Raw genomic sequence first — 26,622 nt, 5'->3', positions numbered from 1 at the left:
GGCACTCAGTGCCAGAGACACTCCTCCCTCCCCTCCCCTCTCCTCCCTTCACCAACACTCCTCTATCCTCTCCGCCCTCCCTTCTCTCCGCACCGCAGGCAGACCCAGGCATGGGATCTCCATCTGTGCACAAAGGAGCCTCCTCTATCTGCATACACTGCACATAAAAGGCCCTTTTGTCATGAGCCTCTGCACACATGACCATCCGCCTTTCACCCCGCTTGTAAAAAAAAAAAAAAAGATCACTCTCTCCAGCAGTCCAACCCCACCCCCAACACTAGACACAGCCCTTTCCCCTGACCCACACCCTGCCAGATTTCTCATCTGCAGAGAGAGAGAATTGCGCACATCGACGTTGAACTTTATGGAACGGAGACCGGCATCAGATCTTACTGCCACAAAATCCCCTGTTCTCCTTTTCATTTCCTCTTTATCGTAGGCCTGCTCTCAGTCTCTCTTTCGGGCTCCTTCCCCGCCCCTACTTGCCAGGCGCCGGTGTGCTGTAGCATCTGGCGTTCTGAGAAATGAATGCGCTCTCATTTTTTGCAGTTTCTCTTCCAATCTGTGGCATTTTAAGGGGTCTTTAGCCTTTGTCACCGGCAGGTTGTCGCCTCCACAGGCACCGACTCAACCGAAGGCAGTGCAAGAGTGAAGGCTCTGCTTTTTGCCTTCCAACCTCTCAATCCCACACAGCTCTGCAGAGACACTAATATTTACGAGGTGCGGGGACGATGATAAAATATTGTCGAGCGCTACAATAAGACGAGACGAGGTAGAATTCTCCCCCGTCAGAAGGGGGAAACAAGTGGACTGCCAGCCATTTTGGCCCCGTCAGATGACAGATATTGGTGCGGAGGGATATTGAGTTGGGTCGGGATGGCCCAAACGGCACAGCAGCAGGCAAGCACACACTCAGTCAAGTTTAGGGGTTGCTGGTGCAAAAAAAAAAAAAACTGCTTTCCTCAGCACTTCCTTTGAAACGGACCCGGGCTCGGTGCTTTGCTCCCAGCCAAACGAATGTGGATTTTGGAACAGCGTCCAGCTCATCTTGCTGTCGATGCACACAGGACTGCGGAGGAACGGAAGGATAGAATTCACTTCCCTCTTCCAACTCCATGTCCTCTGCCTGACCCTCTGCCTCTCTGAGCCAGTGTGAAAGGTCAGGGGTCGCCAGGCCGCAGCTTCCCGCACTCTGTCAACACCTTTGGCTAGACGATAGTCAGTATCACTCATCTTCTGCGGCGTTTAACTTAAGACATTTCAGTACTTCAACCACAACAAGTGTGAAATACACATCTTAAAGTTCATGAAATTAATTTTCAGACACTTGATGAAGCATAGATAGCATTGTTACTGTTGATATTAACAGTAACAACGCTATCTAAGAGCTGTAAGCTCTCAGACCCTTTATGTGGATGACAGGGGCTTGGTGAGGTTTGGTCCCACCCCAAAGTAACAGTTTGCACTGCAAAAACACAAAATCCTCAATATTGATTAAAAGAAGTACTAGTTCCTCTAGCAGATTATTTTACGTATAACACAGGAAAATGTGTTAGAAGTGAAATAATCTGAGTGAAACAAGTACTTTGTAAATTATTGAACTAAAACAAGACAAATATCTTGATGAAAACTAACTTGTAGGTTAGTTTTGTTTTATTTCAAGTGTACTAAGATATTTGAAGTAACATCTGGACCAAAAATACTTATCAGGGTTTTGTGTTTTTGTGTGGAAGTACAAAACCTCTGTTTGTTCCAAGGTAGATGTATACATATCTCCACATTAAGTACGCTTAGAGTAAACTTGTGTTATGATTTTGTCCGTCCAGTAGAGTGAGTCGTCCAAACTCTGAACCTGCCGTTGCTGTAACCGGCCCAATATGAACCAGCTTGCTTATGGGTCACAGTCAGCTGATGCTGAATCATCTTATAAATCATCCAAATGCTTAACTTTACATATGTTGTCTATTATTTTTTAGTACCATTCTGCAAAGTCTCTGGGTATTTGCGACTGCCGTGTAATCGTAAACATGTTTGCTAATAATTTTAGTGCATAGGTTGTGTCGTCTTTAAGAGCTGAAGTTGGCATTTGATGCGGCGCTTCTGAACAGGTTGATTGAGGGAGAGAAACAAACTACAAATGGGTGTGTTTCTCAAGAGCAGTATTTGTGTTTGTGGGGTTAGAATTGCTGTGTCATGCAGTCAAAGCCACGCAGTGACCCAAAAAAGTAGTAATAGATAGTTCTTATTGACGCTTTTATCATTATCGCAATACTACCGCAACATATTGCAGTCAAACTTTAAGTCCATATCGCCCTCTCCTACTGAATATGACTGACAACTAATTCATATTTACATTGTTGCTAAAACAGGGGATTATTAGACATAAGTTTGCTAAAGTACAAGCCCATATTTTATTGGCCCGCTTTCACCTTCTAGAAAAAAGTTTTCCCTCGATGTGTTTTCGATTTGCACCCCCCAAGATTGAAAATTAGAGTTTAAACTCAAGTTTTGAGGAAACGATCTGATCTACTGGCCTGGTTTACTGTGCTTTTAAAAAGTTGTCGTTTTTACATCCTCTAAAATATTCTGTCATACAACTCGGTGAGACTCAAATCCGTCTCAACGAGGTGCCAGAAACAGTTAACGGAGTGAGACGAAGCGTCTCCTGCTGTGTAGAGAGCAGAGTCTCACACAGTGCTCCCACCTGACGCTGCGCACTGCCGGTAAGCTGGCAGAAAGAGGTATAATACACGTCTCTCACACTCAAAGCAGACACATTTGGGGCTTTTCAAAGATTTGTTCTACTTAATAAACTCTTGAATACTAGCAAATCTACTTATTAGATTTTGATTCCTACATGCAACAGATTTAGTGGTTGCTAAGTGTTTGGGGTGCAAAATAATTAATCTTTTCAGATATAATTTGCCAAGGATAACTATCCGACATCATAGTTGTGAAAATGAAATGTTTGTTTTTGTTTTTCGTTGCCGTAGGAGGAATAATTGTCACTGTTCTGTTTTAAATAAAAGCCATTAGACGATTGGATCTGTTTTTGTAGTTCTAACTTTGTGTGTAATTACCACGATTCAATGAAACCACACTATGTTTCCTCAGAGTCAGGCCCCTGCCCTATTCACACACCCATTATGTTAGACTGACTGGCGAGGCAATTATAAAATGTATTTTAATGGTGTGTAGTCCAAAGGAGTGTCATCCATCAGTCTTTGAAACTACAGTTGGGGGGGAAACTACAGGTAATTAGGTCTGCTAAGTGACCTGAGCTGATGGACTAACAAATTAACCGGCTGGTATCAGCTTGTTGTACTTGTGTCGCTCTGTGAAAAGCACAGCAACACAGTGGGTAATATTCACTTTGGGTGCATGTTTCAAGACCGGGCCCTTTCTTCTTTTCTCTTGAATTTTTAATTGGAAAAGAACCAAAATGATTCAAAATTAATTAAAAAAAATGAAATAATGAACTGAAATCTACTACTAATTATATGATTATTTATTTTTGTTAAGGTCTGTGCGTCAAAAGCAAAGTAATAGTGAGGCTTTTATAATAAATAGTTAATTTAACAGCCCTCAGATCATTTTTGCTGTTCTGTTTCAAATGGATTACTATATAATTGCACTATGGTATGAAAAACTCGTGCAGGCCGCTGCCTCATTTATGCAAAGTGCAGATAATCCAGATTCTTACACAATTCCAGCCGGTATTTATGAGTATTTATTTACAGTTAAAAGCTTAAAAGTGGTAGAAATGAATCTACATTTTGGCTCATCTTTGCAGTCCAATAGCTTTACAAAATATAACTGTAGCTGTTAGTGCTAGCATGCAATGTAAAATGCTAACAATAAAGAGTAAAATGTAAATTTAGACATGACTCTGCAGCAAAAACACTTTGAACTTATGTAAGATCTACTTTAAATTTTTATTTTTTGCAGAAACTGAGAGCACTACTGAAATTGTTCTTGGAGTGCAAACTCTGTTTTTGCAGCTGTCCTGTAAATCTCAGCTCTTCTCCCACGTAGATAAATATCCTACTGGAAATAACATCACACCTATCAGTCTGTCATCCCAGCATGAACTCACCCTAATCAGTGCTTTTCAGGCGACGACACTTTCACATCAGTGTCACCTCCTCTAAGGGATCCTAATGCATTTACATTTTTTTTTTTTTTTACAGTGCAGAAGTTTAGAAACACAATTCGCTGCTCTTTATTGCTCTCAGTGAAATACCTGCTTTAATAGTTTGGGGTTTTTTTTGGTTGAAGCGTCGTGCTGAGGAAGGGAGCGTGAAGGGATTCGGGTTCTGGCTCGGTCAGTGGCTCTGCCCCGGAGGAAGCACCGGGAGCGGCAGCAGTGTTTATGAAAAGGATAAAAGCGCATTAGGGCGCACATTTGACACGTTCTCAGCCGGGCAGAGGGCTGCGGGTTCAGGGTGTGTGAGATAACAAAACGCGGTGTTGAGGCGGTGCTGTTGGACCTCTGGCAGCCCTGCGGCACAGACAGTCCGGGCCCATAAAATGCCAGGGCTGCCTCACTCATCCGGGAGGATAAAACAAAAAACTCAAGGTTGCTTAAAGTATCGGTTCTCCTCGTGAGTCCAGGTATGCTGTATATGTATATATACATATACAGCATACCTGTAAAAAGTTTGGACACACCTTTCTAATTCAATGGGTTTTCTTTATTTTCATGACTATTTATAAGGCAAGAAATCCCACTTATTAACCTGACAGGGCACACCTATGAAGTGAAAACCATTTCAGGTGACTACCTCTTGAAGCTCATCAAGAAAATGCAGAGTGTGTGCAAAGCAGTAATCACAGCAAAAGGTTGCTACTTTGAAGAAACTAGAATATAAGGGCTATTTTCAGTTGTTTTACACTTTTTTGTTTAGTGCATATTTCCACATGTGTTATTCATAGTTTTGATGCCTTCAGTGTGAATCTACAATGTAAATAGTCATGAAAATAAAGGAAACTCATTGAATTAAAAGGTGTGTCCAAACTTTTGGTCTGTACTGTATATATCTGTAGATATATATATATATACATATATATATATATATACAGTACAGACCAAAAGTTTGGACACAACTGTGTAGGCCTGTCACGATAGCAAATTTTGCTGAGCGATTAATTGTCTCAAAAAATTATTGCGATAAACGATAATATTGTCTGAAGACCTTTTTACACTGATTTAATGGAAATGACGTAATAATGCATGTGATTTCCTGCCAAAGATAGATATACTTTATTTTCAAAAGAATATTTAACACTGGAGCTGATAAACACAATAAACAAAACTACCAAAAACAAAAATAAAATGGATTCTCAGTCTCCATTAACAAAAACTTTTTCTTGAAAAAAACTAAACAACATAAAGCCAAAGTGGAAATAAATACTGCATTCAACCAAAAGAGTGCAGATTATGAAGTCTGTATATTATGTTGCCCTTCAGTAATAATTAGATTTAAATAGAGAAGATGGGCACATCGACTACCTGATGCAATAGTTCACACTACATGATTTTTTGCTCCTATTTTTCCCCTTACAACAATCTTAAAACGTTGGTCTTTCTAAGATTGTGTGGTGTGTTACGGTAGATCGTCGTTGCCGCTCCGATCTAAATCAGGGGTTTTCCCCGACTGTGATCTTTAACGCAGCCTGTTGAAAGTGACAGGTAGCCAATCAGAAAGCGCGGATTCTCCTCCGTGTTTTCTGAGGGGAAATTACGTCGGGGAATCCCAAACAGCTGACATGGCGCAACCCGAAGTCCAGCGGACATTGGAGATGATATGTGGAAACAACATTAATGTTTATTCAACATGCAAAGAATATAGAAATGACAAGAGGAGGAGTTGGAGCGAAATTGCTACCACAGTTGATAAACCCGGTAACTTTTCAGCTGTTCTTCGTTAACGTGACGTAAATAGGTTCTAATGATTTTCATTCAGTCAGGACTTTACGCTGACACTAGCCACATGCATTGCAGGTAGATTGTAGTAAAGCATTGATTAATGCCCGGTTTTAAAATTAGTTCACTGGACTTGTAGCCATTATTTTGTGCCCATTGTTGGACACCACATGGCAGGATCGAACCCGATCGAACCGTTATACCAAGGATTTCTGTCGGCTAATGTGTGGTCTGTCAGGTTTTAAAAATGGACCGACAATCAGCCGACAGCTGTCGTGTGCGCTGGGCTTTACACTGAGGAAATGAGGAAGGGAGATAGTCAGTGGAGAGCACTGGAGTTGAGCCTTTTTTCATTCGGTGTCATCAACAGAAAGAGAAAAAGGCCGGAAGAGACGATAATGCCGATAATTGAAATGACGTCGATAGTTTTAATTTATCGTACGATTAATCGATTTATCGTTTATCGCGACAGGCCTACAACTGTGTGTCCAAAGTTTTGGTCTGTACTCAGTTCAGATCAAAAGTTTGGACACACCTTGTCATTGAATTCAATGAGAAAGTGTGTCCAAACTTTTGGTCTGTACAGTATATATCTATATAGACCTATAGATATATACTGTACATATATACAGCATACCTGGACTCACGAGGAGAACCGATACTTTAAGCTTTTTTTTTTCTTTTTTTTTTGATTCTGATTTCCCAAGATGCTGAATCCATGTGGATGCACAGCCTAAACAACAAGAAACGCTTTCAAATTCACCTAAAATTGTCTTGTCTTTCATGGGAACGTCAGACGGTTCTGAGCTTCTTACGTGGTCTGGTTACCACGTCGACCTGAACCAAGGTTTAAAAGGTTTCTACTCTTCCTGTTGCTTAAAATTCATTTTAACCAGATTCCAGAGAAACCACCGACGAGCCCAAAGTTTTCCCTGTCCATAGGCCGTGTGGAGTAATGTAGCGCTGCCCCCTCCCCCACCTGTTGCTGCACACTTGTAATCAGCCGGCTGAAAGAAAGCCACTACACTGTTTCCTCACAGACAAAAAAGGCAAAGTTGTCTGGTGACAAAAAACACAGACTTGCTCCGATTAAGGTAAAACCATTTCAGACCTAAAGACATTTGCTTTTGTTGGCAATGTAAATGAGAACTAGTTCTCAATGATCTCACCGGGGTAAAAAAAAATACCCAAAAAGTTAATTAAATAATTAATTAAATAACCAGCTAAATTCTGATTGTTATTCTTGTGACCCTATACAAAGCAGAGCATTAAAAATGAGTGATTTTCCACATAGCAAGCATTTATTTAAGTTACCAAGTGTCAACATACAAAAGATTAAAGGAATGTAATCCTTTTAGCTATAATCCGCCTTGTTTTATTTTACCAGCAGTAGGAATGTTATTGCTTTCCTGTTTTAAATTAAAACTGTAGATTATGTCTTACATTTTTGTTTCAAATCTTTGTAGTAGTGTGTTTAAATTGTGCTACCCCCTTGCTGAGTCACAGTAAATAAATACATTTTTTTTAAAAATTCACAAAACTTTGTGCTTGATTGTAAAAACAATTTCGATCTCCTCTGCGTCGGAGGAACGCGTTAATTCGTGTTTAAATTGTCTTTATTAGCGCTTCTAAATGTGACATTGGCGACACTCGTGTGGATCTGCTGCCTGAACTGCGTCACGTTGAGCCTGACACTTGAACGCGGTGCCGGTCCGGCACAATGTGGCCGGCTCCTGAGGGGGGCTGCCAAAAGTAGTCGGTGGCTTCAGTGAGGGCAGGATTGTCCACTCTGAGCTCTGCTGTCGAGCAGGTCCTCCGTCTCCAGCCTCTCCTCTGCTCCTCTTCCTCCTCGGGTTCTTTTGAAATCCTGTGGGGAAGGAAAAGACAACAAAGTGAGTTTGTTTCTGCTTTTTTGCTCTGCCTCTCTTCTTCGTCTTTTTTTTTTTTTTTTTTTTTTTTTAAGATTAATTCATTTGCAAATTATCCAGTAATCAGAAAGCTTGAAAATGTGTTTTTTTTTTTTTTATTTATTTCTGGATTCTTAAAGTTGAAACTAGCCAAGAGGATTACAGCACAATATTTTTTTTTTTCTGCATTTTCACATTCGACAAAAGTTAATTTTTTTTTTACTGAAATTATAGGAGAAAAATTAATGTGAAGTTTCTAAAATCCTTACTGAGAATAAATTAGGTTAATTTAAGTTTTAAATTAGGTAAAATTAGGAAGTAGAAAACGGTTTATATTGTAAACGTATAATAGAAACTTTTCACTAAAATTCTTCTAAAAAGTAGAAATGGTTGTGTGTTATGCCGTTTGTTCTTTAAATTAAATCAAAGATTCGTCACTTCAATAAGAATAATGTCCAACAATAATTATTGCATTTTTTGTCATAAATAAAACAAATTAAATGTTATTTAACTGACCTTGTTTGGATTTTTTTACAGACAAAGGAATACATTATTTTTTTAAAGACTGAATTGTGCACTGAGAGGAAAAAAACGACGACATTTTTGCTTATTTTCTTAAACAAAATTAGAATCACACTTTTTACATAATAGGCTTGTCTTACACATTCAAGTATAGTTAATTAATGGGGAAAAGTGATTTTTGTGTGTCATGGTAAAATAAAATGTAATATTTTACATGTTTCTATATCTCTTTTCTTATACATTAAAATGATACAGTATGTACTTTTCCCTTATTACTTTTCTATTATTCAGTCAAAAACAAAAGAAAAATCCAAAGAGGTTTATATATGTAAGACAAAATCTAATATTTTACTACTTTTATTTTTTTTGCTAATATTTTGTAATTTTACATATAATAATGAAGTACCTGTTTTAAAATAGGGACACAGGCTTCTTAAATTTGAATTTATGTTCTGGAAGTCCTTTTCTCCACATTTACCCGAAACAAAAACTAGAAGATTTAATCAGAAGCAATATATATATTAAAAAAATAAAACAAAAAAAGTGTGTTTTTAAAACTCACAGCAGTATTAGCTGGGAAAGAGCTGTGCTGTCTGGTCTCACAGGGTTAAAAAATAATGTTCGGATGCAATCAGAAATCCGGATCAAGAAGGATCTGCTCCGTATGCCTTTCACGGAGCTCTACATTACCATTATATAAAATATAATATATATATATATATACATATATATATATAGAATCCCCCTCCTGCGCATGCTTCGTCTCCTCCATTTTGTGTTTCGAGAGCTTTTGCTGCACATGCAACCATTTCGTGAAGCCTGTGCTTTCCTGCACGATTTGTACGACTTCTCCGATCGGACGGCGCTGAAAACCCGACGTCACGTGAGTGAGCGCACGGAGACAAACGGGCCTGAGGTCCAAGCCGAAACCAGAGCGCAGTACCGATGCAAACACAGAGCGGTGATTGCACCAAACCCTCCACTCCTGTGTGCACAGAAACCTGCAGTGTTCGAAAGCTGCTTTTATGTATTTTATTTTTTTAAGTTTTCTTTTCCTCCGCTCATTTGCGTCCCTGGATTTTTTCAGGCCTGAATACAATCAGGTATTCTGAATGTCTCGGACTCAGAGAGCAGAAACTGACGGTCACAGTTGACTGCCTGTGGGTGACGAGCAGGGGTCAAAGGTCAGGCTCTGTTAATAGGATGTGATGTGCTGCCCTGGGACCTAGCTCCCACGAGGGATCCCCCCCTCCCGCTTGCTCCCTAATCGGTAATAGTTAATGTGTTCGTAATCTTTACCTTCTTAAAGCAAACAGCGGCGGAGAAGTGAATGGGCCCGCTTAGCCTCCCATGTAACACTTTTGACCCCGGGGTCACGGCCTTTGTTCCCCGCTCGATGGGGGAGTGCCCCCAAAGGTCTCAAGCGTAATAGAGAAGTTGTTTAGACACGTGCAGGGCTTAACCGAGACCACCTCTCACACACACACACCCACGCAAACACACACACACACTACGCACTCTTGTTCCTAGAAAGTATATTGTGGACCCCGGCGTCAGAAGGGATGCTTGTGGTTAGCTTTCATCCCGTCCTGAGTGAGTCGGTTTAGGAGAAGTTCTCCGATCAGCGCGTGACGTTTGGATGCTGACCACTTCCTGTTTCCCCTCCGATGGCGTTGTGATGTTTCGTTTAAAATTAGAAATGCAGATGATGTTTGTTGTTGTGGGTCTCTTATCGTCTGCTGGTCAGGGCTTTTTTTTTCTTTGCGTTTTCCAGAAAGATATCTGAACCTTTCTGACCTGTGTCTGAAAAATATCTTTTATTTCACTTAAATATGTGTTTGGCGTTTTCTCCCTGATGGAAAAGTGAGGAAAATAAAGACTCACTTTTCCATCAGTAATAGTCTGTTCACAAGTTGTATTTTTTGTACAAATTATTTTTTTTCTAAAAATGATAATTTAAAATGCCTATTTTTTTTATTTTTACATTTTCAATATTTATAATATTCTTTTCATTTATCTATAAAGACATGGAATAATTAGATTTGTGCAGATTTACTTTACTTTTCTGTAAATAATATTTTTTACTAGAATATTGGAGATAAATTGCGGGGTGTTTCACAGCTTTGTCTGCCATCTTGTTTTATGTTGTAAAATCAGGTAAATGTGATTGGTGGATTGTTTATTTATTTGTAAAAGAAGCAACTCCCATCTTTAGTTTTAGGTTTTCTTTGCTGAGCATTTTCATTTGTTTGACTTCTCCAAAAATTTCACTTCCAAGGCAAAAAGCGAAAAAGTAACTATAAAAACTGAAAGTTGCAAAAAAAAAAAAAAAAAAAAAAAGCCTTAATTGGACTCCTTAATTCCTCTGAAAAGAAAAAAAAAATCTGCTCTATTCTCTGGGATTATGCGATTATGATAAATTAAAGATGTCTAAATGAGCATCAGAGGGGCAAAGTAAAAGGAGCGCCGCGGTGGGAGCTGGCACCGCACCAAAACCCAAAACTGTATCCTCAGATGAACTTCACGCTGCTGCAAAGTGCAAGCCTGCACACGGAGCAAAACACCCACAAAGTTTTTCCCCCTGTAAGCCGCCATCAATTAATCCTGGAGTTTTACAGGCATATTCTCTTTCATCATCCCTCTTTTCACTTCATTTCATTTTTCCCTCCTCCTTCAAATGAAGTTCCCCAACATATGCACACATGACAGCTTTATGCATCAAGGCCATAATGAAGTCACAGGTTTTTCAATTGGCTAAAACACATGGCGAGATGTGACGTGGAACCGGGCTCCTTTCTCTAAAAGCTGGGTACATAGCCGGTGCCGGCGTCGGGAGCCCGAACCGAGCTCGAAGGGGGAGAGGACGGGGAAAAAAACCCCCCCAAAAACAAACTGCAATGTTTTCTTTCAAAAACAAAACAGCCCATTCGCCTCCCGTTCGGCCCCGGTGTGCAATCGCAGAGAGAGACTGAGCAAACAAGAAGCGCAAAGGGAGACGTTGGGATTTTCGTAGTAAGAAATGAGAACCGGAGGAAAACCAGAGGCGGTGGGTGTGCGCAGATGCCAGCAACCCCCTCTTTTTTTCTTTTTTTTTTTTTTTGCAAAACGGTAGCAGCCATGTTTGAAAAACCTCCTCAAGCCCCTCCAAAGAGCTCAGCGCCCTCCAAACACCGACATAGAAAGTTTTCACAGTGTAAAAAGAGTAAGAAAAAGTTGAACCCCCACCTTTTCTTTTTTTTTTTTCCTCCCATTGTCTCTGCTAGTCCCCGCTCGCCCTCCTCAACTCCCCGAGCCAGCAGTTTAGAAAGCAGAAATGAAATCAGAATAGTTCCTCTGTAACAGACTCTCTCTGTTTTTTGGTTGTTTTTTTTTTTAACATGTCCTTTTTCCTCTCCGTATAGAAGCTGCTCTGGTTTGAGGCCGAAGGGAAAGGAGAGGGGGGGAAGAAGAAGGAGAAGAAAAAAAGTTTGAGCCCACGAGCTCTGCCCTTTTCTCAGTGTTTTTTAGAAGCGGAGCCAAAAGAGGCAGGAAGTTGTTGTACAATAGCGTTACAGTAATCTGCCACAAAACGGGGAGAAAAAGCTGATCGCGGAGAGAAGGTGGCAGGAAAAAGAAGCAGAAGAAGAAGAGAGGAGGGAGGGCTAGCATGAGAGCAAAGAATAATCAATACAATCTAAGATGGTGGAAGCAGCCCGAGCGCTCCCCCCTTTTCTGCTCCTTCCTGCGCCTCACCTACTCTTCATGTAAATCAGAACATGAAATCCATTTAAGCAAACCTGGTCTTCTGTTTCAGAAGGGGCAGACCAGCATCTCTTTCTCTAAAGAGAGAGCGAGAGAGAAACACGATTCGGTTAATTTTCTATAAACTTTTTAAGCTTTGGTAGGTGACAGGGCAGCTGGGGGAAAAAGTCTCTGCGCGAAATAACTGAAAAATAAATCAAAACTATTAATGGTTTGTGCCAGAACAGGTTTCAAGGGTTCAAGCTTTGCGACAGAGGGTGTGTGTGTGTGTGTGGGTGTGCGTGTGGGTGTGTGTGTGGAGGTGGGGAGTGTTTATGAAAAGGAGGAGGCTCCCGGCCACGTTACTGAAATTAACACTCTCCATGCTTGCTCTTCTGTTATTTTTTCTCTCTTTTTCTTTTTGTCCTCCATCCCGTGAATCCGTTCGTTCGCCCGCTCGGTCTGCTTCACGTGTTTGTTTTTCCTGCCAGGAAAAGTACGAGCGAGGCCCTCCCGTCGGTGTGTGTGCACGTGCGCGTGTGTGTGGGGTTTTTTTAAGCGACATGAACTGCACCGTAGCGAAACAGCAAGTTAATAATTTAACGAGCTCTCAGAAGAAACGTTGCATATTTCACAGATTTCCTTTCAGCTGTGTGTCTTTTTTTCTCTTCCCCTCCTTTTATTTATGTTCCTTGCTTTTTCTTTTTCTTTTTTTCCCCCTTCACTAGTTGATGTACAGTAAGGCGGAGGTACTGTATGGAGGAGCCCAGTGGGAGCGGGAGCTACTGCGCCTGCGCGCTGTTGGAGAGTTGTTTCTCCACCTCTATCCCTCCCACATTCAGATCTCTCTCTCTCTCTCTTCTCTCTCTCGCTCTCTCTCTCCCCCCCCCTCCCTTCCTACCTCCTCCTCAATTCAAATACAGTTCCTCGCCGTGTTGGACATGTGATGAAAAAGTGACGGCTTCTCGCGCTCCGCTACGCCTTCTATTTCATCATCAGCAACATCCCCCTCTTCACTACGCGTTCACTGTCTCCTCTCTCTCTCTGTCTCTTTTTCACCCCCCTAACCTCCTGTCTTTCTTCTTCCCCGTTTCGTTTGCTCCCCTCTTTCTGCTCCAGCCTCACGCAAGGGGGAGACTGAAGCTCTGCGAGGGGAAAAGAGAGAGAGAGGAAAAAAAGTGCTGCTATTTCTACAGTCAGGGCCTCCCCACAGCCCGCCCCTCCATAGACGGAGCTGCTTTTTCTTTTTTTTTCTCCATTTTTTCACTCACTACTAGCTGGATTTTAACCCTCTGCTTCCAACTAGCTGCACAGCAGCAGTTCTGCAAAACCTGGCAACAAGTTGATATTCCAGGGGCCTTTTCTCTTACTTTTGCCGCATAGATTTTTTTGCGTCCATCTTCGGATTTTCTTTTGCTGTTGAATTTCTTTTTTTTTTTTTTTACTGAAAAAGAACAAAATATTCTAACTTTGTTGGGGATTTTTTCCCCCCCTCCTCTCCGCTTACGGTTTTTGTGTCGAATTCATTCGCTTCTTCTGGTTTTCTTTTGGATGGATTTTATTTTTTTTTTTAAATCTTCTTCCTTTTCGGCGGCCGGGTGCGTGGGGACCAGAGGGCAGGGAGGGGGGCACGAGGGATGAAATTTCTCCGCTGGATGGGAGAGCCGGGGCGCCATTTCGGGTAACCTGCCTGCGGTACGCTTGCGGTCTGGATGACCACACAGTGGATGGCAGTGAGGAGAACGCGGCCTGTGTGGCCGGAAGGCGGCTGTTGCACGTTGCAGTGTTCCTAAACACCCGTCCGCCATCGCCACTTTTGACCTGCATGAACTTCCGTACCGTGTTTGTTTTTTCGCTCCGCTTTTTGCCCCCCTCTAGTTTCCTTCCCGTGTCTTGCCATTCGTCTCTCCCCCTCTCTCTCTCTCTCTGTCCGTCTATCTCTCTCTCTCCCCGCCTCACACTGACTGAAAGGGAACGAGTGGAGAGCTGAGCCGAAGCGCTTTCTGGGACAGGTGCCAACTCCAGACAAAAGAAAATTTTAAACTCAACAGCAGAGGGAAACGTTCTGAGTCGGAAAACAATCTTTGAATAGTTGCATCGGAATATCTGGTGTTTGCACGTTGCGCCCCCTTGCATGTACAAATTGTTCCCCTGTGATTGTGTATTTCTGTGTGTGTGCGCTGTTGAAACTAAATGTTTCAGCAGCAAACTAAACACTTTGACACTTTTCTGATTCGGAGTGAAGGCATCTGATTCAGAGCGTGATGAGGGGAGAGCGGCGTACAGAAAAGCTGCATTATTCATGCCGAGGCTGGGATTTGGAGCGCCTGTGCCATTTGCATGCACCAGACATGCCGTGTGCCTGTTTGCTAACATTCCTCACGGAAAGACTTGTTAACCGGGGCGGACAGGGCCGAGCCGGAGCCCCGCGGACCACCGCGTGGCGGCCTCTCGTTGTATCGGGCCTCGCGCCTCTGGCCCAGACCGGACCGTCCGCCGGAGAGGAGACGGGCTAGCTATCACTAAGGTGGGTGGAGGGGTGGCAGCCGAGGCTCGAAGGTGGGACTGACCCCAAGAGCTGCAGCCGGAACTGAAGGCTGAGCTGGAAATGGGACAGTCTGATGGAAGGGGCAGAGGGGCTCCTGGGTAAGGGGGATCACTTGGTACCTGAAGAAGCTCTGAACCGGAGCTCATGGCTCTCTCCTCTTCTTAACAGGAGGTACGGATCTACGACGAGGAGAGCTGGACGAAAATTCATCACCAGAACAAACATTCGCCTCCTCGCTCTCTGGAGTCTGTGAGTATTTATTTTATTTTTATTTCACGCACATATTCTTGCAGAGTTTCGACACCAGTTCTTTTTGCGAAAGCAAACTTTAGATGCTTTTTTTTTACAAAAAATTTTTATTCAGTTCAAACTTTCTTAACTCTTGCGGGCCCGTTTCCGTCTGAAACTTCAAAACAGACAAAAAACCAACATAGAACTGAGAAGATTTTCACTCTGAATTATTATTTTTTTGGGGTTCTGAAACTAAATTACTGCATTTTTTGGGGGGGGGGAAATAGCAGTGCGCAAACAAAAGTAATCAGTGGCTCTTGGATTGCACTTTGTGGGAATCAGTGAATAAGCGGAGGGCCGTAGTTGTGGAGGAATTTCATTCGAGGGATGCGGTTCGAGCTTCGGATGCAGAGGAGGACATAATGTACTGATCGGTTCGGTCCGTTTCTGGCTCTTTGGAGCAAAATATTTATCAGAATATTTACTAAAATTCGCTCTATAATGAAAATATCTGTATATCGATCACATAAACACCAGACTTGTGTGTGTGGGGGTGTGTGTGTGGGGGTGTGTGTGTGGGGGTGCGTGGGAGTGTGTGTGGATAGGTAGGTTGGGTTGGGTTGATTGGTAGATCCTTATCTGTGTTTTTGAATGCAAGAATAAATTGTATTTATGTCTCAGCATCAGCAAAATCACGCTGAAACTGATTACTCCGTTTAAATTTTTTTAATAAATGCAAGTATTTATTTTTTAGTAAGCAACTACAACGCAAAAATAAATTTAAAAGATAATTTTGCAGATTTTTTGTAAAGTGTACATTATGCTAATTTGAACGCGACATATTTTTTGCTGAATTTTGTTTCGCAAAAACAAACAAATACACTTAAAATCTAAATTGTAGCTTTATTACCTATCCCACCTGATTTGTAAGTCGATTAACAGATCTAAATGGGCCAAAATGTCAAGTAAATTTTTTAAATATTTTTTTATATATCCCTGCATCTTTTCTATTCATCGAATCGTCTCTATCCGCCCATTCCAGCTCTGTGATTCTCTAACGAGCTCCCAAGTTGTCGTGCTGCCGAACAGAAGAGGGCATTCTTGAAGGACAAACCTGACTGTGACGTCACTCGGGGCTTTTTTGGGGGGATGATTGAAGCTCTTTGTACGTGCGGTCGAGTTAAATGCATTTCAGTGCTAGCTCCTGCTGAAGTGGGCAGACATCTCGGGCTGGCAGAGCATGGCGGCTCTCCACCCCTCGGGCCTTTTTTGGCAGCGGATGGCAGGATTCCAGTCGAGGGTTGCATGTAGAGAGGCAGATGGCAGGGTGCTGAGGCGCCTCTTTTGTCAGAGTCCACCTGAGTACGAGGACGGCTTCGACAGAGCCGACGGAGACGCATTTCTGTTTTTTTTCTCGCACGAAAGCTGACTTCGGATTAATCACAGCTAGGAATACGCACGCGACGGCGGCGCACGCACAAAACACAAGTTCACAGGCAAACTCTTATGTGCAATAGTGAGTATTTTCCCTTGATTGGCTGGTTGTGTTAATGCTAACTATTAGTTGTTTCTTTTAAAACAACTAGACGCTTATTTTTTTTTTAAAGAAAATAAACATTTTCTTCTATTTGCGCCGTTTCAGGGTCTGAATCCAGTGCTTCATGTGTCGGCCATTTTACGTTTTTTCTTTCTTAAATCCGCAGAATGGCTTTCCCAGATTGCAACAGGTCCTTATAATTATTTGGGAATTTTAAATAAGCATTTTTTTTGCACACACAATGCAAAAAATAGACAGAAATTCAAGGGCTATTTTTGTGGTTGAACTTGAACTCGAGGTCGACTTTAACCTTGAACTTGAGATGGAGTTGTGCTTAAATTTGTGGGGTTTTTTTAGAATGCGCCATTTGCAGAAAACAAACATTATGAAATAAAAAAACCCAATAATTATCCAAATGTAACAAAACGAATAGGACTGAGCGAAAAGAATAGAACAAAAAAAAAGTTGCTGAAGATCGACATGAATTAAAATTGCTTATCTTTAGCTTCTTGTCGTTCACTTGATTCTGTCAAGTCACATTTCTGAGTCACGCTACAACGTTTTTCTTTTTTTTATTTTAACCAATGTAACCGTTAGCGGATTCTTGTTTTAATTTTTGTTGTTTTGTTGTTTTTTTGGGGCGGGGGGTTTACAGTATATTTTTAAATGCAGATATAGTTTTCACCAGGTGCCTAATTTAAATGAAAAATTTTTATTTTTGCTGAGATTCCTTTAGTCTTATTCACGTTAGAGATATTTGTTTGGGAGAGTGCGTGTCTTTTTCTGTGTGTGTGTGTGTGTGTGTGGGGAGGGGTGGGCGTGTGTGTGTGTGTGTGAAGGTCGATTGGATTGCAAAATGATTAGAGGCTCATTGCTGGGATTTTCTTTTTCTTTTTACAAAAAATTATGTAATTATGTCATTGTGGATTTATATATATATTTATATATATATATATACACATACACATACGTCCATAAGATGAATATATTTCTGTTGTGAAATTTTTCTAATATTTATCTATCAGAGTGTGAATGGTTTAATTTATATCCTCACTTTTTTACCACATAAATTATTTTTTGAGAGCAAAGAATGATAAAGAAAAGAGCCTCTTCAAATAGATATGGTCTCACAGCACGAATAATTAATTAGACCATAATGTTGATTCCGGATTCAAATGTGCTGAAACTAATGGGGGGCAACACAAATTCACTCAGGAGGTTGAAATAAAAGACGAGTTTCATTTCCAGAGCATTACTGATTGGTGTATCTCGGAAAGGTCACATGTGGCGTAGCTGCTGTGCGTCTCTGCCAGTGTGTTCGAACCAGCGCCTCAGACAGAAACAAGCCGCCATTGCTTTGCTCTGTTGGTTTAATGGATAAAGTGGGATGATTGTTACTCATAAAGCAGCGAACTCCTTTATGAGTTTGCTGCATTCAATTTGCCTAATATTAAATCCAGAGTGAAGTTGTGAACAGGGGGCCCAATCAACACATTGTTTAAATGTGTGAATTTTGACATGCTAACAAAGATTCTGGGGTTTTTTTTTTCTTTACTTCTTCACTTTAAAAAGAAGTAATGCAGAACAAAAACTAAGAAACTGCATGTAGTTGTGAGTTTCTGATTAGATTTTTATCACTATTTAATTAATTTGACTTTTAATGATGCACCTTTGTTGCAAACGATGAATAATTATCCAGAAGTAACATAAAATGGGTAATTTTTGCATGCGGTTATTGAACTTGAGTAAAATAAGAATAAAATATGTATTTGAAAGATCCCATTTGTACATCTGGATTCAGAAAAAGAGAATACGCAATTAAGCTAGCAGGGGGGGGAAAAGCCTAAAATAGAAGGCCTAAAACCAGAACCATTCTGCAAAACCTTTTGATACCTTTCTGTTTTGTTGCATAGAAGCTACTACATCTGATGTAATAATTTTTTTTTTAAATTAGAGATTGTTAAACCCCACTATGAAGCTAAAGTTCGAACAGCTTTAGATCGAACTCCGATCCTGGTTAGTCGAACTCCGGCGACTAACCAGGCTCCCTCTCCCTTTCCTTCCCTCCTGCACTGGGAACATGGGAAGAGCAGATGAGTGGATCTACAGTGGCCACTAAAGGCTGCGGCACAAACTCGCACGAGGCCGCTCCTGATGTAGTGCCGGCCCGGTCTGAATGGAGGGGAGGGAGGCAGGACGGCGAGGCCGAGGCGCTCCACACGCCAACGGACTAACAAAGCACTCCATCTTCGCTTTTATGCTCGACGGCTAAGTTATTTCAGAGGATAACACGAGGATTTTAAACATTGGTTTGACTTTTTCATAAATGGCTATGCTCCGTTTTTTGTTTTTGCTTTTAACCCATACATGGAAGCCATTAGCCCCGGTGGCTGCTGGGGGATTGGCTGTTTTATTCCCCTCGTGTTAATCAGGATGCCAGCTGGGAGTGTCACATGTAATTTATCCTGAAAACCGCAGTAACTCCGCAGAGACGGTCCGCGCGGTCATAATGACATAATATTGGACTGGGGGAGAGTTTCAGGGTGACGGATGATGTGGATTTTCCTTCCCCATACCTATTCCTCTTTTCCTGCATACGCTCTGAAACTAGACCTGTGTGACTTTCAAATGGCTGCTTTGCATCATGGCCTCCTTCACTTAAGAGAGGTCGAGGCTCTTTTGTGTTGTTGCTATTTCACCCCTTCTCAAATTTGTGCTGAATATGTGACCCACTTCATAAAGACTCCACCTTTAAGCAATGTTTGGGACTTCTAATCAAGCCGCTTCTCTGCCCTTATGATGATTGTTTGTTTTCAGATGCGCGTGATCTGTAACGTCACAGGTCTGCGCCTCTCAGCGCTCGTCGCCGGGACAGATACTTGCTTTATGTACCTGCCAGCGAAAGCGATATTCCAGATAAAACCCGAGCTGCACCCGCTCAACTCCTCTCTCCTCCAGAACTCGTATATTTCCCCAGCTCCTTGGCCTCCGTTGTCGCCAAGGCAATTTAGTTAGAGGGAGAAAAATTGCAAAATCAGCAACATATTTCCACATGAAGGTAAAATTGGAAGTGTTGAAAAGGCTCGCCTGCAACTCCTCAGCTATGAAAATACTGTTTAACCGCTGCCCCCCGCCCCGCCCCGCCCGGTTCATTTCGACTCCATCATTCTGTTACTAGTTCATCAGCAAAGAACTAAATGATCTTGGCTACTATTGGAGAAATGCACAAGTTTTGGCTTTGCTATTGCAGCTCATTGTTATAGTGGCTTTTCACTGATTTCCACCGTGTAACTCAGCGCTCCAGTAGTTTTGGCTCCTTTAGTTTTGGCTCCGGCTGATTGTCTGCAGCCCCAAGAGCAGAAATAAGGAAAGCTGTGCATGTTAACTTCTGCAGTGTGCTAAGACAGTGTGTGTTAATGTTTATACTGAGGGGTCATGAAAGTCTAAATCTAGGGTTTTGGGATCAGCATAAATTTGTTAAAAAAGAAAAAAAAAAAAGCTCAAATAATTAAAATAGCTTCCCCTCTCTTTATTGGTCCTTCTCACTGAACACCCCACCTTCATACTTCTCTGACATCAAACAAGAAACCCGTTCTGCTCAGAACATGCATCAAGAAAAAGCTGGAAGAACTCCAAAACTTGGGTTTCGAATGATGTAATTTTGTTTGTGCACCTCTGGGAAAGAGAACACATTCTTCTGCTCTTGTGGAGCATTTGTGGGCTGTAAAGTACTCCAGTTGTTGTTAATTGTTGGCCTTTTTGAATGTTTGTTTTTATCATTTGGAAGGTGATGCTGACCCTCAAGTGTGTAACAGAAACCCAGCACTGCAGGAAGCCAGGCAAGCAGAGTTGATGGAAAAGATAGGTGGCCGTTGATACAAAGAACTAGTTGAAGAGGCTGCAAAAATCTTGAAGCTGGGACAGAGGACATCCAGGGCTGTGATGAATGGCTTAGGTCAGGGGTCAACAACCTTCACAATGCAAATAGACATGTTTACCCTCATTCTCATTAAGTAACGTTTTACTAGAGAAACAAAACCACCATGATCTTTCAGAACTGTTACTCATCAACTTCATTAGTTTTAGCGGTTAAATAATTCTACAAGTGAATGAAAACATTAAAAAAACATTTAAAATAAAGTTTTCAGCCTAATGACAAAAAGAGAAGCCAACGCAACATTATTTCTTATTGCTGTTATTTTTATGCTGTGTTATTTTTTAAATGCTATGCAAATATAGCATAAATATACTGCTAATAGTGATATTTGTCATTATCCTTTTGTTGAAAAACACTACTCAGTTCTATATCACTTTTGGCAAATGTTAAGGTTGACCCACTGTGGAGGGCGTAAAGCAGGGCTCTGCAACCTGTGGCTCTTTGGATTTTACACAGTGGCTCTTAAAAACTGGTTGAAATGATTAAGAGCTTTTACATATACTGTAGATATAATAGCAAATGCACATTCTAGCAGTTTTTAATGGTTTCATTTAAGAATTTTTTTTGTAACAGAATGAAACTAAGAGCACCAGATATATTTATTTTTACATTACTTTCTTCAAATTTTAACATGCCGTAGAAGGAAATGTGTGGCTTGAAGACCTCTGAGCTAAACAGTCATATTTGGCCCCAGAAACATCAGTAACACATCGTGGTTTAGCTCACGTCCTTTCCATATGTTGGATAAATTCATATGGATCTGTAGCGAAACTTGGTATCTGATGTTCCAAACACGTTCTTCATCCTGTCTGACTACTTGAGTCATTTTGCAAAGACATGGTCAAAAAAAGTCTCTGTGAACTGGTTAAGGTCTTTTTTGTGAGAAAGGTTTTTTGGTTTTTTTTTTTTTTCTTCATAAACCCACGCAAATTGCACATGAGCGTTGTTGTAAACGCATCAAACCCATAGGGGGCAGTTGAGCGCAAAGCTAAAACCTGTGTCAGCCAATCAGATTGCTTCAGTGCAACAACTTCCTGTTAGGAATCCAACATGGCAGCAGGAAGTTCATTTGTGTGAATAGATAGATGTATAGGCTGAACTACTTTTAAACTGCTTATTAGAATATAAAGTCAATAAGATACAAGGTTAAGCAATTGAATTATGTGAATATGTTGGTGCATTATTTATCGCAGACTGTAATGTGCGGGATCCTAAATCTTTGTTTTTCTGTATTTTCTCAAATCTCCACTTTGATGAATTATTAGTGAATTTAAACAGAGTTTTCATGTGGATGAAATTCATAAAAATGTATGTGTTTTGTCAAATATCCAGCTATGTGTGGAGTTGGCCTAAAACACACTCAAACAAAAAACTGGTCAAAAACTTTTCCTGCCGTTTTACAGTTGCGCTCTACTTTGTGTCAGCCTGTCACAAAAAGTACCATAAAAGTGCAGCAACTTGTGATTGTAATAGAGAACGGGTCAGGGGTGCAAGTCCTTTTCCAAGGTGATGTAATCTATGCTTTTGTACAGTACCCTGTGATACACAAACCAAAAATACTGCAGATTATTCCCTTTGCTCGTACGCAAACCAGGCTCCGTGAGTCACCAACATGCATGCACATAAAAACAGCACACCCACACTCACAGTGAGCGCACAGATCGGACATGAATCTCCCCTCCACGGGCTGGAGGAGTTGGGTTACTCATGAGCACACAAACATGCGCTGGCAGCGCTCCAAGCCGGTGCCTGTAATTACAAAATGTTAGAGACAAAATTTAAAGGGACGAGTCCCCGGCAATGTCCCGCGCAGAGATTAGCGTCCTTGTACAGAATTATCACCCGTTGGCAGCTGCCAAAAAAACGAGTGGAGCCTTTTAATTGGCTGGGGGAAGGGGGTCCTCCTTGGGTCTGCTGGAGGACGGTGCTAGTGTCTCGTTTTGTCCTCCATCACGCTCTTTTTTTTTTTTGTGGTTGTTGTCTTCTGCAGCCTGAGATTCAGATGGATGACTAACCAGCTCTGCTGTTTCTCATGACGCTCCACCTCCACACGGCCGTGTTGGCTCGCCGCGCACGAGATCGCCATGTACGTTAACGCCGCGCAGGCCTGGACGTGGTCCGCGATGTGCAAACCGGGTCATGGTGTGCTGTATGTCCAGTGAAGCTGTTATTATGCTCACAAGTACACGCAGATGCTCCGCTTCGCCCACGCACATGACACCGCGGGCTTTCAGCAAACCGAGTGTGCCAGTTGCGCGTGCGCGTCTATCCAGCGAGTGGGTGATTCTGGGCAAGGCCAAGGCCGGGACCGGTTGGTGTCAGGAGAGCATACGGCGCCGACAGTGGCGCACGGGGGCCAGCTAAGAGAGTGCGGCGTGTTGCGTGTTCGGCTAATGAGGTTCCACGGCCGGGCCAAGCTGTGGGGCGAGCTTATTAGTAAACAGGCCTCGAAGAAGAAGACCCCTCCGCCCCTCTGCTCCTGCCCGGAGACTCTCTAACACATCGTTGTGCCGATCAGATTTCTGCTCATACTTTTTGGTTTTTTTAGCATCTGTTTTTTTGCACTGCGAGCTCTCATTTGATTTTTCTCTCTCCCTCTTGCAGGTTGTGGGATGGCGTTCTAGCCTCTGGCTCTAATATTTGACCAACAAGTGACGTTGTGGGAAGTCAAAGGCAGCATTGTAAGTACCTTTATGGCGCTATATATTTGATTCATTGTATAGTTTGGATTAGAGATGCACCAGTCAGGCAGTTCCTGGCTAATACCAACTGTTTAGCTTTTTGTTTATATCTTATGTGGCGAATCCACATTTTCTCCCCCCCAAAGCCTGTAATACAAAACAGGAAATGTTTGGAATTCAGCACAAAATCAAATGAATGAATTTGCATTACCGTGTCAAAGCATTTATCTGATCTCATCTTGGTTTCTGCAGTATTGAGAAACATGTTGCCTTCATCTTGAGGAACATTTTGTGGAACGTTAAGTCTACATCTTTTGCTGCAATCCTTCTCTGAATAGAGCATGTATATTGGGATAAAAGGCGTGGAGTTCAACTGTGTTGTAGTGGGGCATGTTACTTTTGCCTTGTTTTCACAGCATATTTTTGTCACATATATATTTAAGGATCAGTAGACCATCTGGGAATGAAATTTCAATAATTTACAAGAAGCCCTAAAGGGACAGAAAGCTATTAGCCTAGTTAATCAGAAAGTAGGTCATGCTGACAGTTTCAATTTTAGTTTTAAGCATCTGGCATGCCAAGGTGAGTGCAACATCTGCATAAGCGTTGCATGAGAGTAAGGGTGCATTCACACCAGCCCTGTTCAGTTCGCTTTAATTAAAGTCCAGGTTGTTTGCATGGAAAGCCCGGTTTGTTTTATGAGGCGTGAATGAGCAATTGAACTCTGATACGGACCAAAAACATAAACTCTCCTCCGCCTAAAAGCCCACGTCTCTGTGCGGTTGAAGTGAACACTTATGTGAAAGCCGAAACCGCTCCAAAAGTAGGGAATGGACTATGACGCAAGGCATCCTGGGTAAATACAACCAAAACGATGGCTTGTGCAAGATTTAGAGCAATTCTAAATCAGCTAAAATCTGATGCTACTCCATTTTTGTTTACGTTTTGCAAGGAAGGAAGTTGCGCTCATGTCTTCTGCTGAGGCCTTTGTGTTGTTTCCTTCAGTGGGTTTTGGTGCAGCGCCACCACAGGTGAGGGGGCTGAAGAGGTTTTTCAAAGGATTTGGTTCATGTGACATAGTGAAGCGTGAAAGCGAACCGCACCAGGCGATAACAGATGTTGCAATTTTTATCCCAATCGAACAAAGTCTAGAATCAAACCCAATCGACTATCAGGTGTGAAAATATTTAAAGTAACATAATTTGACTGCTGATGTTTGAGTTGCAGCTGCTCCCCCATCTCTGGTTGACTGATCGGTGCACATCTAGGCAGGATAAATTGAAATTTATCAAAATGTATCCCTTTTGTTTTGTATTTTATTTATTCAGATAATGTCAGCAATACGATTTTGTCTATCTTTCATTTGTTATGCGCACGGCGTCTCACGGCTTTGTTTACTGTTTCTTCCTTTCTCTTTGTGCGCTTGTGTCAGATTAAAATCATAACGTCTGGACGTTGCGGCTTTATTCCATTTTTAAGAAACCCGAGCAGGTCCCAGTGGCTTATTAGTGGAGTACATTAACCCTCTATGGCATGACTTTTTATTTTTGTGGGGAAGAAATATTTTCCTGCATTCTTTGGGAGCTTGGTGGTCCCTAATTACATGTCAATCATAAAATCGGACTCTGACACCTCCTGGAACCAGATTTGGGTTTGTTGCCTCAGGGTAACATTGGTCTAGAACACCAAGATTGTCTACACTGATTATGAGAAATGAAATACAAATCAAACAAAAACTATATTCATAAAAGAACTATTTTTTGGACAAAAATATGTCAAAAATCATGCCCCCCAAAAAATAAAATAAAGGAGCAATGTGAGGTACAGCTATGTGGTTTGTTGCCTGAGGGCAACGCCATGCCATAGAGGGTTAAGAAACCCAAACAAACATAATCTTCACGGTAAAACGCTTTCAGGCTAATCTTTACCGTCCGCCAGGCGTACAGTGAAAGTCCTCTCTCTCTGTGCCCGGGCCCGGATCTGTGAGAAAATGGCTTCCACTCTTGTGCCTTCCAGCACTCGGCTCCCCTCACCGCCATTTTGTGCGATCGCTGCCAAAGTAGTCAGGTAGTTGGACGAGAGGGACGGAGAGGAGCGGAGGAAAAGAGGCTGCAACTGGACGCCGGGTTGAGGAGCGAATTAAAATAAACGGAGAGGAGTCGCAGGAAGCGCAGCGTCAGAGCATTAACCGTCTCTCTCTTTTTCTTTTTTGTTTGTTTCTTACGGAGAGTTGTTTCACTTCTGTTCTGGCTGACTAGAGGAAAAAAAGCAACTCTTTTTGTCCAAAAAGCTGGCCCAGGGTGGACCTCCGTCAGCTGTTCTTTATCACATGACCCAAAGCTGCTTCGCACCACCCCTCCGCCGTGCGTTATTTGCCCGTGTTCTCCTTCGACTTGTTTGCTCATGATTCTCTAAATAAACACACATTGCCTGCCCTTATACCTGTTTTCAGCCTGAGCGGACGCTGCTGTTGCTGTGGCTGCATCACATGAACTCGGTAACCCTCCCGACCCCGGCCCCGCCTCGCAACCTCTAACTACATCAACTATCTGGAGTCCTGTATGCGCCAGGCATTTGATTACATGTGCAGATGTTATGAAGATCCTCCTCTCATCTGACCCTTAAGACCACAGATACCAGATATCTAGACGTGTCTGATGAGGCTTTTTTTTTAACTTCTCATTGCTCTTTTTATCTGATAAAAGCAAATGAATTAGTACAATTAGATAAAGTCTTTATTGTTTTGCTAATTTGAACTCTTATCACGATAAATCTGAATCAGTATAATTCAGATTTACTCTAGCTGACCAGGCTAGTTGATTGCTTTGTTTTCACTTTTTACGCAATTTAGAGCAAACAAGCTACTCTTCTATCTGGAGTTTGAAACTTTTACCCATTTTCCTTTGCAGAGCAGCTTGAGCTCACTCAGATCGGATGGAGGTCGATTGATGGACATCAGTTTTTAAAATATTGTTTCAAGACTCCTGATCTGATTTCAATCCAATCTGATTTGAAAGTTCTTGGCAAAAAAATACAAAAACATTTCTCAAAACCATGATGCTTCCTCCGCAATTTCTCAGTGTTTTTTCCACAAATACAGTTTTCCATGTATGCCAAAAATATTGGTTTAGTCTCATCTAAACAGAGCATCTTTTCCCACGTTATAACAGCAGAATGTCTTCCGATGGCTTTCTTTTAACAATAGTTGCATTTATAAAACACGAAATCTTACCAAGTTTTTTTTTTCCTACTAAAGTACTAGTTCCACTTTCCATTAGCAGAATTTTCACTTACATCATGGGGGAAAATGTCTTGCTCTAAGTGGAAAAAAATCTGCCTGTTAATTGATTTTATGTAATTATTGACTTAAAATAAACCCTTCGACCTCGCTCAAAATGTTCGTTTTCCTCTATTTCAAGATATTTGCACTAGAAACTACACAAAGCTAGACTCTTCTTTACAAATTAGGCGATCAAAAGGCAACTGGTGGATTTTATTTCAGCACATCGGAGTAAAAGGGGCTGAATGCTGTCTGCACCTTTTGAGATTTTTTTCCCTTTACAGCCCACAACGTTTTTTTATGCACCGTTCTGTGCCTGTCGCATTCAAATCC

General features: G+C 41.7%; 1 protein-coding gene and 2 long non-coding RNA genes across 3 annotated transcripts in view; 2 read left to right on the top strand and 1 right to left on the bottom strand.

Annotated features, from left to right (window-relative positions):
• Positions 1 to 7,205: 7,205 nt before the first annotated feature.
• On the bottom strand, positions 7,206 to 12,953 carry LOC116737389 (uncharacterized). The gene is made up of 2 exons (XR_004342795.1): positions 11,581 to 12,953; positions 7,206 to 7,793 (listed from the first exon to the last, which is right to left on the bottom strand). It is a non-coding gene; the product is annotated as an uncharacterized LOC116737389 (long non-coding RNA).
• LOC116737396 (uncharacterized) lies at positions 7,700 to 8,566 on the top strand. The gene is made up of 2 exons (XR_004342797.1): positions 7,700 to 7,818; positions 8,371 to 8,566. It is a non-coding gene; the product is annotated as an uncharacterized LOC116737396 (long non-coding RNA).
• A 139-nt stretch (positions 12,954 to 13,092) lies between the features above and the next one.
• Positions 13,093 to 26,622, top strand: part of pparab (peroxisome proliferator-activated receptor alpha b) — a 74,444-nt gene continuing 60,914 nt past the window's right edge. The window contains exons 1-3 of the mRNA XM_032590469.1: positions 13,093 to 14,602; positions 14,792 to 14,872; positions 22,933 to 23,009. The gene's annotated coding sequence lies outside the window, so the exon portion shown is untranslated. The remainder of the gene's footprint in view (positions 14,603 to 14,791; positions 14,873 to 22,932; positions 23,010 to 26,622) is intronic.

This window comes from Xiphophorus hellerii, chromosome 2 (assembly GCF_003331165.1).
Source record: "Xiphophorus hellerii strain 12219 chromosome 2, Xiphophorus_hellerii-4.1, whole genome shotgun sequence".
Lineage (NCBI taxonomy): Eukaryota > Metazoa > Chordata > Actinopteri > Cyprinodontiformes > Poeciliidae > Xiphophorus > Xiphophorus hellerii.
The sequence above is the reverse complement of the archived record's forward strand: the minus strand, read 5'-3'. Positions and strand labels throughout refer to the sequence as shown.